Here is a 15,451-nt window from a genome sequence, read left to right on the forward strand (position 1 = left end):
AGTCTGTGGCATTCTGTTAAACTGTTGCTTATGGCGGTCTCTGTGAGCTTCTCAGCGACATTCAGCCAGCCAGGTATCCTGCCTGCAGTAGATGGAATGTGGCAATGGAACGCTGGCTGCGCGTGTCATAATAGGCTCTGAGCCTTTATATACCTGTGCACAGCAACAGCCACCTTCAGTCTGCTGCTGGACAGCCAGCAGCAGCAGCAGCAGGAGAGGTATGTAATCAGGAGCCCTCCTGCTAAGGGTAGACAGCTGCTCGTTCCACCCCACCCCCCGCCTTAATTGGTTCTCCTCCCTTCCAACGGTGTTGAGGCGGGTGGGAACAGCAGGGGGTGAAGGTGCTGTGTTTAAAGAGGTGGAGTTATGCAGATCTAAAACGCGTGGATTGCAGCAGCAGCAAGCCGAAAAGTGCAGGCATGTAAGGGATCTAGAGGTTGACAACATGTCTTCTTAACGGGAGTCCAGGAGCTCATCTCCACAAATGGACTTTTCAGGATCCTTGGGTGGCTCCGTAGTTTGAAACCAATTCTGGTTATCGCTTCTCGGCCTTTTGGCTAAGATCAGGTGTAGTATCTTTCGAAAAGGCGGTTTTGGATGTTGGCCGCCCTAGTAGATTGATACATTATGCACACTGGGGTTTAGGCGCTTGTTAGTATGCCAGGTGGCTAATATAGTCATCTGGTGGAAAGCATGGCCCCCCAGGATCGACGCCATTGGGCCGGGGAAGATCGAAAGCCCGAAGTGTGAAGTGCCCCAGGAGTGGTGACCCTGGGGTGCCTTAACTCACTGGGATTGGGAACCCCACTTGAGTTTATGGCACATTTGCACAAGCACTTCAAATTTTCTTTCTTCGCACACACCCTTATTCCGGGCCTTCTGGCCTTAGGATGGGGAATTTTTCAATTCCCGGTCGAAGGTCCGGGCAGTATTATACTGTGAAACCTTCACTATTTATTTAATTTCTTTGTCACTGTGTGTCCACTTATTCACGTGTGTCACGTCCTACTAGGACTTTGTCGGGATGCGGTTCCCTTACGGGTTCCTCTCTTGGCAGGTCTAGGGGGGGAGTGTGTGGCCATCAGGTTCCGCTCCCCCCTGAACCCCCCCTGGCTCTCCTCTTTTGGGAGGAGAGCTTTGTTGGCTCCCCTCTTCCGGAAGGGGAGCACAGTCTTTGGCTCCCAGTGCCTTGCTCGGGTGAGAACTCGGGCAGGTGCTGGGGGTAAGATTGGGTCGCCTCTGGCTTCGGCTGGAGGTGGCTTTTTGTCCCTGTTCCTCGCTGTGGCCTTTTGGCTCGGAGGGACGGGGAATGGTTTGGGGGACCCTTCTCCTTTTGGAGAGGGTTTCAAGAAGACCAGCATCCTAGTGCACTTTTTTTGTGGCACTTGTCACTTTTTTAAGCGCACTCGGGTTTTGTACACGAATTCGGGCTTTCGATAAAAAAAAAAAATCTGTTCTTATCAGTTTAATATCTGATACGTCCCCTATCTGGGGACCATATATTAAATGGATTTTTAGAACAGGGAGATGGAAAAAGAGCTTGCTCTGTCCACTCCACGCATTGACCTGGTATTGCAGTATCTCCAGGACCGGTGCACCCCTTCTTTAATGCAGTTTCTAAAATCAGAAAGAATTGAATTCAATGTTTTTTGTTCATTTTGCTTGTTTGTCGGATTTTGGGATGGACTCTTTGGCTTTGCTTTTCTTCTCCTCATTGGATTTTTCATGTTCAAAGTTGCAGAAGCCAGATTACAAGCTCATTTTGGTTCAACTTCAGCAACTGTGCATTGCATTGCCATGTAATGTGATGCAATGCTATCTTTCTAGCTCTCCCTTTTTACTTCCTTTTGGATAAACAGACATATTAGGCAAGCATTTTGGAGCTTTCACCTAAATAACTACAGGTGGTGAGATAAGCTGCACAATATAATTGACCTTTCAGTATATTGTTGCACACACACCATCTATTTAGCAAATGCCCTTGTTATCAACAGCAGCCTTTTAAACTCACCTGAGCTAACAGGTATGTGCGCTGGTTACTCTGCTGCGCTTAAAATTTCTTTTTTGGTTTGCTACAATGCCTTTTCTGAAACGTTGTCTCCTTCTGCTGGAACACTGACTTCTTTCATTTAATGCCTGCAGACTATAAAAGAGAACCCAACCCAAAAAGTTTGGTTGATTAGTCTGTGGCATTCTGTTAAACTGTTGCTTATGGCGGTCTCTGTGAGCTTCTCAGCGACATTCAGCCAGCCAGGTATCCTGCCTGCAGTAGATGGAATGTGGCAATGGAACGCTGGCTGCGCATGTCATAATAGGCTCTGAGCCTTTATATACCTGTGCACAGCAGCAGCCACCTTCAGTCTGCTGCTGGACAGCCAGCAGCAGCAGCAGCAGGAGAGGTATGTAATCAGGAGCCCTCCTGCTAAGGGTAGACAGCTGCTCGTTCCACCCCACCCCCCGCCTTAATTGGTTCTCCTCCCTTCCAACGGTGTTGAGGCGGGTGGGAACAGCAGGGGGTGAAGGTGCTGTGTTTAAAGAGGTGGAGTTATGCAGATCTAAAACGCGTGGATTGCAGCAGCAGCAAGCCGAAAAGTGCAGGCATGTAAGGGATCTAGAGGTTGACAACATGTCTTCTTAACGGGAGTCCAGGAGCTCATCTCCACAAATGGACTTTTCAGGATCCTTGGGTGGCTCCGTAGTTTGAAACCAATTCTGGTTATCGCTTCTCGGCCTTTTGGCTAAGATCAAGTGTAGTATCTGTTCTTATCAGTTTAATATCTGATACGTCCCCTATCTGGGGACCATATATTAAATGGATTTTTAGAACAGGGAGATGGAAAAAGAGCTTGCTCTGTCCACTCCACGCATTGACCTGGTATTGCAGTATCTCCAGGACCGGTGCACCCCTTCTTTAATGCAGTTTCTAAAATCAGAAAGAATTGAATTCAATGTTTTTTGTTCATTTTGCTTGTTTGTCGGATTTTGGGATGGACTCTTTGGCTTTGCTTTTCTTCTCCTCATTGGATTTTTCATGTTCAAAGTTGCAGAAGCCAGATTACAAGCTCATTTTGGTTCAACTTCAGCAACTGTGCATTGCATTGCCATGTAATGTGATGCAATGCTATCTTTCTAGCTCTCCCTTTTTACTTCCTTTTGGATAAACAGACATATTAGGCAAGCATTTTGGAGCTTTCACCTAAATAACTACAGGTGGTGAGATAAGCTGCACAATATAATTGACCTTTCAGTATATTGTTGCACACACACCATCTATTTAGCAAATGCCCTTGTTATCAACAGCAGCCTTTTAAACTCACCTGAGCTAACAGGTATGTGCGCTGGTTACTCTGCTGCGCTTAAAATTTCTTTTTTGGTTTGCTACAATGCCTTTTCTGAAACGTTGTCTCCTTCTGCTGGAACACTGACTTCTTTCATTTAATGCCTGCAGACTATAAAAGAGAACCCAACCCAAAAAGTTTGGTTGATTAGTCTGTGGCATTCTGTTAAACTGTTGCTTATGGCGGTCTCTGTGAGCTTCTCAGCGACATTCAGCCAGCCAGGTATCCTGCCTGCAGTAGATGGAATGTGGCAATGGAACGCTGGCTGCGCGTGTCATAATAGGCTCTGAGCCTTTATATACCTGTGCACAGCAGCAGCCACCTTCAGTCTGCTGCTGGACAGCCAGCAGCAGCAGCAGCAGGAGAGGTATGTAATCAGGAGCCCTCCTGCTAAGGGTAGACAGCTGCTCGTTCCACCCCACCCCCCGCCTTAATTGGTTCTCCTCCCTTCCAACGGTGTTGAGGCGGGTGGGAACAGCAGGGGGTGAAGGTGCTGTGTTTAAAGAGGTGGAGTTATGCAGATCTAAAACGCGTGGATTGCAGCAGCAGCAAGCCGAAAAGTGCAGGCATGTAAGGGATCTAGAGGTTGACAACATGTCTTCTTAACGGGAGTCCAGGAGCTCATCTCCACAAATGGACTTTTCAGGATCCTTGGGTGGCTCCGTAGTTTGAAACCAATTCTGGTTATCGCTTCTCGGCCTTTTGGCTAAGATCAAGTGTAGTATCTGTTCTTATCAGTTTAATATCTGATACGTCCCCTATCTGGGGACCATATATTAAATGGATTTTTAGAACAGGGAGATGGAAAAAGAGCTTGCTCTGTCCACTCCACGCATTGACCTGGTATTGCAGTATCTCCAGGACCGGTGCACCCCTTCTTTAATGCAGTTTCTAAAATCAGAAAGAATTGAATTCAATGTTTTTTGTTCATTTTGCTTGTTTGTCGGATTTTGGGATGGACTCTTTGGCTTTGCTTTTCTTCTCCTCATTGGATTTTTCATGTTCAAAGTTGCAGAAGCCAGATTACAAGCTCATTTTGGTTCAACTTCAGCAACTGTGCATTGCATTGCCATGTAATGTGATGCAATGCTATCTTTCTAGCTCTCCCTTTTTACTTCCTTTTGGATAAACAGACATATTAGGCAAGCATTTTGGAGCTTTCACCTAAATAACTACAGGTGGTGAGATAAGCTGCACAATATAATTGACCTTTCAGTATATTGTTGCACACACACCATCTATTTAGCAAATGCCCTTGTTATCAACAGCAGCCTTTTAAACTCACCTGAGCTAACAGGTATGTGCGCTGGTTACTCTGCTGCGCTTAAAATTTCTTTTTTGGTTTGCTACAATGCCTTTTCTGAAACGTTGTCTCCTTCTGCTGGAACACTGACTTCTTTCATTTAATGCCTGCAGACTATAAAAGAGAACCCAAACCAAAAAGTTTGGTTGATTAGTCTGTGGCATTCTGTTAAACTGTTGCTTATGGCGGTCTCTGTGAGCTTCTCAGCGACATTCAGCCAGCCAGGTATCCTGCCTGCAGTAGATGGAATGTGGCAATGGAACGCTGGCTGCGCGTGTCATAATAGGCTCTGAGCCTTTATATACCTGTGCACAGCAGCAGCCACCTTCAGTCTGCTGCTGGACAGCCAGCAGCAGCAGCAGCAGGAGAGGTATGTAATCAGGAGCCCTCCTGCTAAGGGTAGACAGCTGCTCGTTCCACCCCACCCCCCGCCTTAATTGGTTCTCCTCCCTTCCAACGGTGTTGAGGCGGGTGGGAACAGCAGGGGGTGAAGGTGCTGTGTTTAAAGAGGTGGAGTTATGCAGATCTAAAACGCGTGGATTGCAGCAGCAGCAAGCCGAAAAGTGCAGGCATGTAAGGGATCTAGAGGTTGACAACATGTCTTCTTAACGGGAGTCCAGGAGCTCATCTCCACAAATGGACTTTTCAGGATCCTTGGGTGGCTCCGTAGTTTGAAACCAATTCTGGTTATCGCTTCTCGGCCTTTTGGCTAAGATCAAGTGTAGTATCTGTTCTTATCAGTTTAATATCTGATACGTCCCCTATCTGGGGACCATATATTAAATGGATTTTTAGAACAGGGAGATGGAAAAAGAGCTTGCTCTGTCCACTCCACGCATTGACCTGGTATTGCAGTATCTCCAGGACCGGTGCACCCCTTCTTTAATGCAGTTTCTAAAATCAGAAAGAATTGAATTCAATGTTTTTTGTTCATTTTGCTTGTTTGTCGGATTTTGGGATGGACTCTTTGGCTTTGCTTTTCTTCTCCTCATTGGATTTTTCATGTTCAAAGTTGCAGAAGCCAGATTACAAGCTCATTTTGGTTCAACTTCAGCAACTGTGCATTGCATTGCCATGTAATGTGATGCAATGCTATCTTTCTAGCTCTCCCTTTTTACTTCCTTTTAGATAAACAGACATATTAGGCAAGCATTTTGGAGCTTTCACCTAAATAACTACAGGTGGTGAGATAAGCTGCACAATATAATTGACCTTTCAGTATATTGTTGCACACACACCATCTATTTAGCAAATGCCCTTGTTATCAACAGCAGCCTTTTAAACTCACCTGAGCTAACAGGTATGTGCGCTGGTTACTCTGCTGCGCTTAAAATTTCTTTTTTGGTTTGCTACAATGCCTTTTCTGAAACGTTGTCTCCCTCTGCTGGAACACTGACTTCTTTCATTTAATGCCTGCAGACTATAAAAGAGAACCCAACCCAAAAAGTTTGGTTGATTAGTCTGTGGCATTCTGTTAAACTGTTGCTTATGGCGGTCTCTGTGAGCTTCTCAGCGACATTCAGCCAGCCAGGTATCCTGCCTGCAGTAGATGGAATGTAGCAATGGAACGCTGGCTGCGCGTGTCATAATAGGCTCTGAGCCTTTATATACCTGTGCACAGCAGCAGCCAACTTCAGTCTGCTGCTGGACAGCCAGCAGCAGCAGCAGCAGGAGAGGTATGTAATCAGGAGCCCTCCTGCTAAGGGTAGACAGCTGCTCGTTCCACCCCACCCCCCGCCTTAATTGGTTCTCCTCCCTTCCAACGGTGTTGAGGCGGGTGGGAACAGCAGGGGGTGAAGGTGCTGTGTTTAAAGAGGTGGAGTTATGCAGATCTAAAACGCGTGGATTGCAGCAGCAGCAAGCCGAAAAGTGCAGGCATGTAAGGGATCTAGAGGTTGACAACATGTCTTCTTAACGGGAGTCCAGGAGCTCATCTCCACAAATGGACTTTTCAGGATCCTTGGGTGGCTCCGTAGTTTGAAACCAATTCTGGTTATCGCTTCTCGGCCTTTTGGCTAAGATCAAGTGTAGTATCTGTTCTTATCAGTTTAATATCTGATACGTCCCCTATCTGGGGACCATATATTAAATGGATTTTTAGAACAGGGAGATGGAAAAAGAGCTTGCTCTGTCCACTCCACGCATTGACCTGGTATTGCAGTATCTCCAGGACCGGTGCACCCCTTCTTTAATGCAGTTTCTAAAATCAGAAAGAATTGAATTCAATGTTTTTTGTTCATTTTGCTTGTTTGTCGGATTTTGGGATGGACTCTTTGGCTTTGCTTTTCTTCTCCTCATTGGATTTTTCATGTTCAAAGTTGCAGAAGCCAGATTACAAGCTCATTTTGGTTCAACTTCAGCAACTGTGCATTGCATTGCCATGTAATGTGATGCAATGCTATCTTTCTAGCTCTCCCTTTTTACTTCCTTTTGGATAAACAGACATATTAGGCAAGCATTTTGGAGCTTTCACCTAAATAACTACAGGTGGTGAGATAAGCTGCACAATATAATTGACCTTTCAGTATATTGTTGCACACACACCATCTATTTAGCAAATGCCCTTGTTATCAACAGCAGCCTTTTAAACTCACCTGAGCTAACAGGTATGTGCGCTGGTTACTCTGCTGCGCTTAAAATTTCTTTTTTGGTTTGCTACAATGCCTTTTCTGAAACGTTGTCTCCTTCTGCTGGAACACTGACTTCTTTCATTTAATGCCTGCAGACTATAAAAGAGAACCCAACCCAAAAAGTTTGGTTGATTAGTCTGTGGCATTCTGTTAAACTGTTGCTTATGGCGGTCTCTGTGAGCTTCTCAGCGACATTCAGCCAGCCAGGTATCCTGCCTGCAGTAGATGGAATGTGGCAATGGAACGCTGGCTGCGCGTGTCATAATAGGCTCTGAGCCTTTATATACCTGTGCACAGCAGCAGCCACCTTCAGTCTGCTGCTGGACAGCCAGCAGCAGCAGCAGCAGGAGAGGTATGTAATCAGGAGCCCTCCTGCTAAGGGTAGACAGCTGCTCGTTCCACCCCACCCCCCGCCTTAATTGGTTCTCCTCCCTTCCAACGGTGTTGAGGCGGGTGGGAACAGCAGGGGGTGAAGGTGCTGTGTTTAAAGAGGTGGAGTTATGCAGATCTAAAACGCGTGGATTGCAGCAGCAGCAAGCCGAAAAGTGCAGGCATGTAAGGGATCTAGAGGTTGACAACATGTCTTCTTAACGGGAGTCCAGGAGCTCATCTCCACAAATGGACTTTTCAGGATCCTTGGGTGGCTCCGTAGTTTGAAACCAATTCTGGTTATCGCTTCTCGGCCTTTTGGCTAAGATCAAGTGTAGTATCTGTTCTTATCAGTTTAATATCTGATACGTCCCCTATCTGGGGACCATATATTAAATGGATTTTTAGAACAGGGAGATGGAAAAAGAGCTTGCTCTGTCCACTCCACGCATTGACCTGGTATTGCAGTATCTCCAGGACCGGTGCACCCCTTCTTTAATGCAGTTTCTAAAATCAGAAAGAATTGAATTCAATGTTTTTTGTTCATTTTGCTTGTTTGTCGGATTTTGGGATGGACTCTTTGGCTTTGCTTTTCTTCTCCTCATTGGATTTTTCATGTTCAAAGTTGCAGAAGCCAGATTACAAGCTCATTTTGGTTCAACTTCAGCAACTGTGCATTGCATTGCCATGTAATGTGATGCAATGCTATCTTTCTAGCTCTCCCTTTTTACTTCCTTTTGGATAAACAGACATATTAGGCAAGCATTTTGGAGCTTTCACCTAAATAACTACAGGTGGTGAGATAAGCTGCACAATATAATTGACCTTTCAGTATATTGTTGCACACACACCATCTATTTAGCAAATGCCCTTGTTATCAACAGCAGCCTTTTAAACTCACCTGAGCTAACAGGTATGTGCGCTGGTTACTCTGCTGCGCTTAAAATTTCTTTTTTGGTTTGCTACAATGCCTTTTCTGAAACGTTGTCTCCTTCTGCTGGAACACTGACTTCTTTCATTTAATGCCTGCAGACTATAAAAGAGAACCCAACCCAAAAAGTTTGGTTGATTAGTCTGTGGCATTCTGTTAAACTGTTGCTTATGGCGGTCTCTGTGAGCTTCTCAGCGACATTCAGCCAGCCAGGTATCCTGCCTGCAGTAGATGGAATGTGGCAATGGAACGCTGGCTGCGCGTGTCATAATAGGCTCTGAGCCTTTATATACCTGTGCACAGCAGCAGCCACCTTCAGTCTGCTGCTGGACAGCCAGCAGCAGAAGCAGCAGGAGAGGTATGTAATCAGGAGCCCTCCTGCTAAGGGTAGACAGCTGCTCGTTCCACCCCACCCCCCGCCTTAATTGGTTCTCCTCCCTTCCAACGGTGTTGAGGCGGGTGGGAACAGCAGGGGGTGAAGGTGCTGTGTTTAAAGAGGTGGAGTTATGCAGATCTAAAACGCGTGGATTGCAGCAGCAGCAAGCCGAAAAGTGCAGGCATGTAAGGGATCTAGAGGTTGACAACATGTCTTCTTAACGGGAGTCCAGGAGCTCATCTCCACAAATGGACTTTTCAGGATCCTTGGGTGGCTCCGTAGTTTGAAACCAATTCTGGTTATCGCTTCTCGGCCTTTTGGCTAAGATCAAGTGTAGTATCTGTTCTTATCAGTTTAATATCTGATACGTCCCCTATCTGGGGACCATATATTAAATGGATTTTTAGAACAGGGAGATGGAAAAAGAGCTTGCTCTGTCCACTCCACGCATTGACCTGGTATTGCAGTATCTCCAGGACCGGTGCACCCCTTCTTTAATGCAGTTTCTAAAATCAGAAAGAATTGAATTCAATGTTTTTTGTTCATTTTGCTTGTTTGTCGGATTTTGGGATGGACTCTTTGGCTTTGCTTTTCTTCTCCTCATTGGATTTTTCATGTTCAAAGTTGCAGAAGCCAGATTACAAGCTCATTTTGGTTCAACTTCAGCAACTGTGCATTGCATTGCCATGTAATGTGATGCAATGCTATCTTTCTAGCTCTCCCTTTTTACTTCCTTTTGGATAAACAGACATGTTAGGCAAGCATTTTGGAGCTTTCACCTAAATAACTACAGGTGGTGAGATAAGCTGCACAATATAATTGACCTTTCAGTATATTGTTGCACACACACCATCTATTTAGCAAATGCCCTTGTTATCAACAGCAGCCTTTTAAACTCACCTGAGCTAACAGGTATGTGCGCTGGTTACTCTGCTGCGCTTAAAATTTCTTTTTTGGTTTGCTACAATGCCTTTTCTGAAACGTTGTCTCCTTCTGCTGGAACACTGACTTCTTTCATTTAATGCCTGCAGACTATAAAAGAGAACCCAACCCAAAAAGTTTGGTTGATTAGTCTGTGGCATTCTGTTAAACTGTTGCTTATGGCGGTCTCTGTGAGCTTCTCAGCGACATTCAGCCAGCCAGGTATCCTGCCTGCAGTAGATGGAATGTGGCAATGGAACGCTGGCTGCGCGTGTCATAATAGGCTCTGAGCCTTTATATACCTGTGCACAGCAGCAGCCACCTTCAGTCTGCTGCTGGACAGCCAGCAGCAGCAGCAGCAGGAGAGGTATGTAATCAGGAGCCCTCCTGCTAAGGGTAGACAGCTGCTCGTTCCACCCCACCCCCCGCCTTAATTGGTTCTCCTCCCTTCCAACGGTGTTGAGGCGGGTGGGAACAGCAGGGGGTGAAGGTGCTGTGTTTAAAGAGGTGGAGTTATGCAGATCTAAAACGCGTGGATTGCAGCAGCAGCAAGCCGAAAAGTGCAGGCATGTAAGGGATCTAGAGGTTGACAACATGTCTTCTTAACGGGAGTCCAGGAGCTCATCTCCACAAATGGACTTTTCAGGATCCTTGGGTGGCTCCGTAGTTTGAAACCAATTCTGGTTATCGCTTCTCGGCCTTTTGGCTAAGATCAAGTGTAGTATCTGTTCTTATCAGTTTAATATCTGATACGTCCCCTATCTGGGGACCATATATTAAATGGATTTTTAGAACAGGGAGATGGAAAAAGAGCTTGCTCTGTCCACTCCACGCATTGACCTGGTATTGCAGTATCTCCAGGACCGGTGCACCCCTTCTTTAATGCAGTTTCTAAAATCAGAAAGAATTGAATTCAATGTTTTTTGTTCATTTTGCTTGTTTGTCGGATTTTGGGATGGACTCTTTGGCTTTGCTTTTCTTCTCCTCATTGGATTTTTCATGTTCAAAGTTGCAGAAGCCAGATTACAAGCTCATTTTGGTTCAACTTCAGCAACTGTGCATTGCATTGCCATGTAATGTGATGCAATGCTATCTTTCTAGCTCTCCCTTTTTACTTCCTTTTGGATAAACAGACATGTTAGGCAAGCATTTTGGAGCTTTCACCTAAATAACTACAGGTGGTGAGATAAGCTGCACAATATAATTGACCTTTCAGTATATTGTTGCACACACACCATCTATTTAGCAAATGCCCTTGTTATCAACAGCAGCCTTTTAAACTCACCTGAGCTAACAGGTATGTGCGCTGGTTACTCTGCTGCGCTTAAAATTTCTTTTTTGGTTTGCTACAATGCCTTTTCTGAAACGTTGTCTCCTTCTGCTGGAACACTGACTTCTTTCATTTAATGCCTGCAGACTATAAAAGAGAACCCAACCCAAAAAGTTTGGTTGATTAGTCTGTGGCATTCTGTTAAACTGTTGCTTATGGCGGTCTCTGTGAGCTTCTCAGCGACAGTCAGCCAGCCAGGTATCCTGCCTGCAGTAGATGGAATGTGGCAATGGAACGCTGGCTGCACGTGTCAAAATAGGCTCTGAGCCTTTATATACCTGTGCACAGCAGCAGCCACCTTCAGTCTGCTGCTGGACAGCCAGCAGCAGCAGCAGCAGGAGAGGTATGTAATCAGGAGCCCTCCTGCTAAGGGTAGACAGCTGCTCGTTCCACCCCACCCCCCGCCTTAATTGGTTCTCCTCCCTTCCAACGGTGTTGAGGCGGGTGGGAACAGCAGGGGGTGAAGGTGCTGTGTTTAAAGAGGTGGAGTTATGCAGATCTAAAACGCGTGGATTGCAGCAGCAGCAAGCCGAAAAGTGCAGGCATGTAAGGGATCTAGAGGTTGACAACATGTCTTCTTAACGGGAGTCCAGGAGCTCATCTCCACAAATGGACTTTTCAGGATCCTTGGGTGGCTCCGTAGTTTGAAACCAATTCTGGTTATCGCTTCTCGGCCTTTTGGCTAAGATCAAGTGTAGTATCTGTTCTTATCAGTTTAATATCTGATACGTCCCCTATCTGGGGACCATATATTAAATGGATTTTTAGAACAGGGAGATGGAAAAAGAGCTTGCTCTGTCCACTCCACGCATTGACCTGGTATTGCAGTATCTCCAGGACCGGTGCACCCCTTCTTTAATGCAGTTTCTAAAATCAGAAAGAATTGAATTCAATGTTTTTTGTTCATTTTGCTTGTTTGTCGGATTTTGGGATGGACTCTTTGGCTTTGCTTTTCTTCTCCTCATTGGATTTTTCATGTTCAAAGTTGCAGAAGCCAGATTACAAGCTCATTTTGGTTCAACTTCAGCAACTGTGCACTGCATTGCCATGTAATGTGATGCAATGCTATCTTTCTAGCTCTCCCTTTTTACTTCCTTTTGGATAAACAGACATATTAGGCAAGCATTTTGGAGCTTTCACCTAAATAACTACAGGTGGTGAGATAAGCTGCACAATATAATTGACCTTTCAGTATATTGTTGCACACACACCATCTATTTAGCAAATGCCCTTGTTATCAACAGCAGCCTTTTAAACTCACCTGAGCTAACAGGTATGTGCGCTGGTTACTCTGCTGCGCTTAAAATTTCTTTTTTGGTTTGCTACAATGCCTTTTCTGAAACGTTGTCTCCTTCTGCTGGAACACTGACTTCTTTCATTTAATGCCTGCAGACTATAAAAGAGAACCCAACCCAAAAAGTTTGGTTGATTAGTCTGTGGCATTCTGTTAAACTGTTGCTTATGGCGGTCTCTGTGAGCTTCTCAGCGACATTCAGCCAGCCAGGTATCCTGCCTGCAGTGGATGGAATGTGGCAATGGAACGCTGGCTGCGCGTGTCATAATAGGCTCTGAGCCTTTATATACCTGTGCACAGCAGCAGCCACCTTCAGTCTGCTGCTGGACAGCCAGCAGCAGCAGCAGCAGGAGAGGTATGTAATCAGGAGCCCTCCTGCTAAGGGTAGACAGCTGCTCGTTCCACCCCACCCCCCGCCTTAATTGGTTCTCCTCCCTTCCAACGGTGTTGAGGCGGGTGGGAACAGCAGGGGGTGAAGGTGCTGTGTTTAAAGAGGTGGAGTTATGCAGATCTAAAACGCGTGGATTGCAGCAGCAGCAAGCCGAAAAGTGCAGGCATGTAAGGGATCTAGAGGTTGACAACATGTCTTCTTAACGGGAGTCCAGGAGCTCATCTCCACAAATGGACTTTTCAGGATCCTTGGGTGGCTCCGTAGTTTGAAACCAATTCTGGTTATCGCTTCTCGGCCTTTTGGCTAAGACCAAGTGTCTTGTCTGGGGTCCTTGAGTGTTTTCCCTTGGCCTTCCGGCATCGCCATCTTGATGGCTTAAGCCGGTTGCTGCTTTAGGGGGAGAACGAGGAGGAACGAGAGAGTGATCATAATGGGCGTGAAGATACGCTATGCTGGGACCGATGACAATCGGGTTCGCAATGCATTCCGCATTGAAGTTGATGCTGCTGTCAGAGAGCGTTTCAATCTGTCGTATATGGTGCACGAGGTGATCTTCAAAATCCTGGAAGTGACAAGAGAAAACATCGTCTGCCTGCAGGAATCCCGGAAAGAAGGACGGTATGTCTTGGTGCTACAATCTATGGCGGCTTGCCGGAACCTGTATAAGAAGTTGAGGGAGCAGGAGAAGAATCCAACCTTGCATGGTTTGACTTTTACAGTCTTGTACTCCAAAGGTGATGTTCCCCTAGTCATATTTATGTATAATCCCTTTGTGCACGAACATGACATTGCGACTTTTCTTAAGAGGCATTGTGACTTTGTGAGCAACAGTCACAAAATCATGAACGAGGAGAACTTATGGACTGGCAAATACAGATATTTTGTCAGATTTGGGGAAAGTTCTTCGGAGCCTGGAGGTGTTCATTACCCTCCCCAAAGTTTCTCTATCGGGAGAGATAGGGGTATTCTCTTCTTTCCTGAGGCCCCAGTTTTTTGCAGGAAATGTAAGAAGTACGGACACTTACAAGAGGTTTGTACTGCTGTGCCTGTTTGCTCCAAGTGCAACCAAAGTGGGCATGTTGCTAAGGACTGTACCAATCCAATTGTTTGCAATGCTTGTGGTATGGAGGGGCATGCCTTTAAGGATTGTACTCGTCGTGCGAACGAGGGCAAGGCAAGGGCATACTCTGAGGTGGTCTCGAACTCTCCGAGGCCTAAGAGTGTGGCACCTGAGGCTGCAGTTTCTTCCAGGGTGAAGGTAGTGGAACAGCGTGTGGAGACTGCTCCAGTGAGGGCGTCTGCTGACCTACTGGTGGAGCCCGGGAGAGTGGAAGAGGTTCTGGCAGCTGAGATGGACATTTCTTCCTATCAGGGGGGTTTCATTGACTCCTTTTGTGAAGAACGTGAGGGAGCCTTGGAAATCCCAGGGGACCCGGCTCTCAGTTGGAGCAGTGAAAGTATGGATGAAGAGGGAGCTGGAGGTCAAGGAGACTTCACTGAGACTGGGGTGAGGTCTTCTGAGGAACCGGACCGCGCTAAGAATAAAAGGGCCCGGTTGTCTGAACCATCAAGTAGCCAATGCGTGGCAAGTCCGGTGAGTGAGCGGGATTACCCAGTGGTTTCTCTTTCTCCTGCGTCAACGGCTTACCTGGAGGAGAATTTGGAGTCCACTATCTTTCAGCTAAGTGGGAGTTCGCCGGATGACAAAGGATAAGGAAGGCATGTTTTTTTGCTGAGACTGGTGTTTCTGGTTTTTGAGCCAAAGAATGGTCTCTAAACCAAATTGGGACATTGCGTCCCTTAATGTAAGACTTTTAAAGTCTAGAGTTAGAAGATCTGTGATTCTGGACTTCTTACATAACCATTCTTTTGATATTATGTGTCTACAGGAGTGTGGTATAGAAGAACCCCTGGAAGACGCTGATTGGCCATATGGCCAGCATATCTGGTCTGGCTCTAGTGGGAATAAAAATGATGGAGTTGGGATAGTATTAAATAATAGAAATTTTGTTTTTGAATATTATAAGGTAATAGAGGTGGGTCGTTGCATCTCTGCAGTTGTGTGTGGGAGGGGGTGGAAAGTTAAAATTATAAATATTTATGGTCCTACAAAAAAAGAAGACAGGTTAAGTTTATTAGATAAATTATGTTTAGAATTACCTGGTAGGATCCCTGTGATAGTAACAGGTGATTTTAACTGTGTAACTGAGGGGAAAGTTGATGCCTCAGGAAAAAAATTGGCAAACATTATTTCTGATTTTTTCTTTTTTGATGCTGCTGAGGTTTATTTGGGGAAGCCACCACCACCAACCTATAAAGCTGACAGGGGTGGGATAACATCTAGGATTGATAGGATGTTTTTTTCTAAAAATATAATATGTGATGGTTTTTCTCAATTTTCAGTTCCTTTTTCGGACCATGTGTGCCTGAAAGGTGAGTTTAGAGGGGATTTAAGGCGGGTGCATGGGAGAGGTGTGTGGAAATTGAATGTGAGTTTGCTTGAGGATGAGAGAATTGTGAATGATTTTAAGAAAAAATATAGTTGGTGTAAATCTCAAAAGAGTAAGT

The 15,451-nt window shown here is 45.7% G+C and overlaps 9 non-coding genes across 9 annotated transcripts; all 9 read left to right on the plus strand.

Annotated features, from left to right (window-relative positions):
• Nucleotides 1-1,419: 1,419 nt before the first annotated feature.
• On the plus strand, nucleotides 1,420-1,603 carry LOC141234531 (U2 spliceosomal RNA). The gene has a single exon (XR_012300505.1). It is a non-coding gene; the product is annotated as a U2 spliceosomal RNA (small nuclear RNA).
• Nucleotides 1,604-2,718: 1,115 nt separating this feature from the next.
• LOC141234337 (U2 spliceosomal RNA) lies at nucleotides 2,719-2,909 on the plus strand. The gene has a single exon (XR_012300318.1). It is a non-coding gene; the product is annotated as a U2 spliceosomal RNA (small nuclear RNA).
• Nucleotides 2,910-4,024: 1,115 nt separating this feature from the next.
• Nucleotides 4,025-4,215, plus strand: LOC141234338 (U2 spliceosomal RNA). Its single transcript, XR_012300319.1, has one exon. It is a non-coding gene; the product is annotated as a U2 spliceosomal RNA (small nuclear RNA).
• A 1,115-nt stretch (nucleotides 4,216-5,330) lies between these two features.
• LOC141234339 (U2 spliceosomal RNA) lies at nucleotides 5,331-5,521 on the plus strand. Its single transcript, XR_012300320.1, has one exon. It is a non-coding gene; the product is annotated as a U2 spliceosomal RNA (small nuclear RNA).
• A 1,115-nt stretch (nucleotides 5,522-6,636) lies between these two features.
• On the plus strand, nucleotides 6,637-6,827 carry LOC141234341 (U2 spliceosomal RNA). The gene has a single exon (XR_012300322.1). It is a non-coding gene; the product is annotated as a U2 spliceosomal RNA (small nuclear RNA).
• Nucleotides 6,828-7,942: 1,115 nt separating this feature from the next.
• On the plus strand, nucleotides 7,943-8,133 carry LOC141234342 (U2 spliceosomal RNA). Its single transcript, XR_012300323.1, has one exon. It is a non-coding gene; the product is annotated as a U2 spliceosomal RNA (small nuclear RNA).
• A 1,115-nt stretch (nucleotides 8,134-9,248) lies between these two features.
• Nucleotides 9,249-9,439, plus strand: LOC141234343 (U2 spliceosomal RNA). Its single transcript, XR_012300324.1, has one exon. It is a non-coding gene; the product is annotated as a U2 spliceosomal RNA (small nuclear RNA).
• A 1,115-nt stretch (nucleotides 9,440-10,554) lies between these two features.
• Nucleotides 10,555-10,745, plus strand: LOC141234344 (U2 spliceosomal RNA). The gene has a single exon (XR_012300325.1). It is a non-coding gene; the product is annotated as a U2 spliceosomal RNA (small nuclear RNA).
• A 1,115-nt stretch (nucleotides 10,746-11,860) lies between these two features.
• On the plus strand, nucleotides 11,861-12,051 carry LOC141234345 (U2 spliceosomal RNA). The gene has a single exon (XR_012300326.1). It is a non-coding gene; the product is annotated as a U2 spliceosomal RNA (small nuclear RNA).
• Nucleotides 12,052-15,451: the final 3,400 nt, after the last annotated feature.

The sequence above is a fragment of the Phyllobates terribilis genome, unplaced genomic scaffold (genome assembly GCF_046119375.1).
Source record: "Phyllobates terribilis strain yellow unplaced genomic scaffold, ASM4611937v1 Scaffold_636__1_contigs__length_917067, whole genome shotgun sequence".
Classification (NCBI taxonomy): Eukaryota; Metazoa; Chordata; class Amphibia; order Anura; family Dendrobatidae; genus Phyllobates; species Phyllobates terribilis.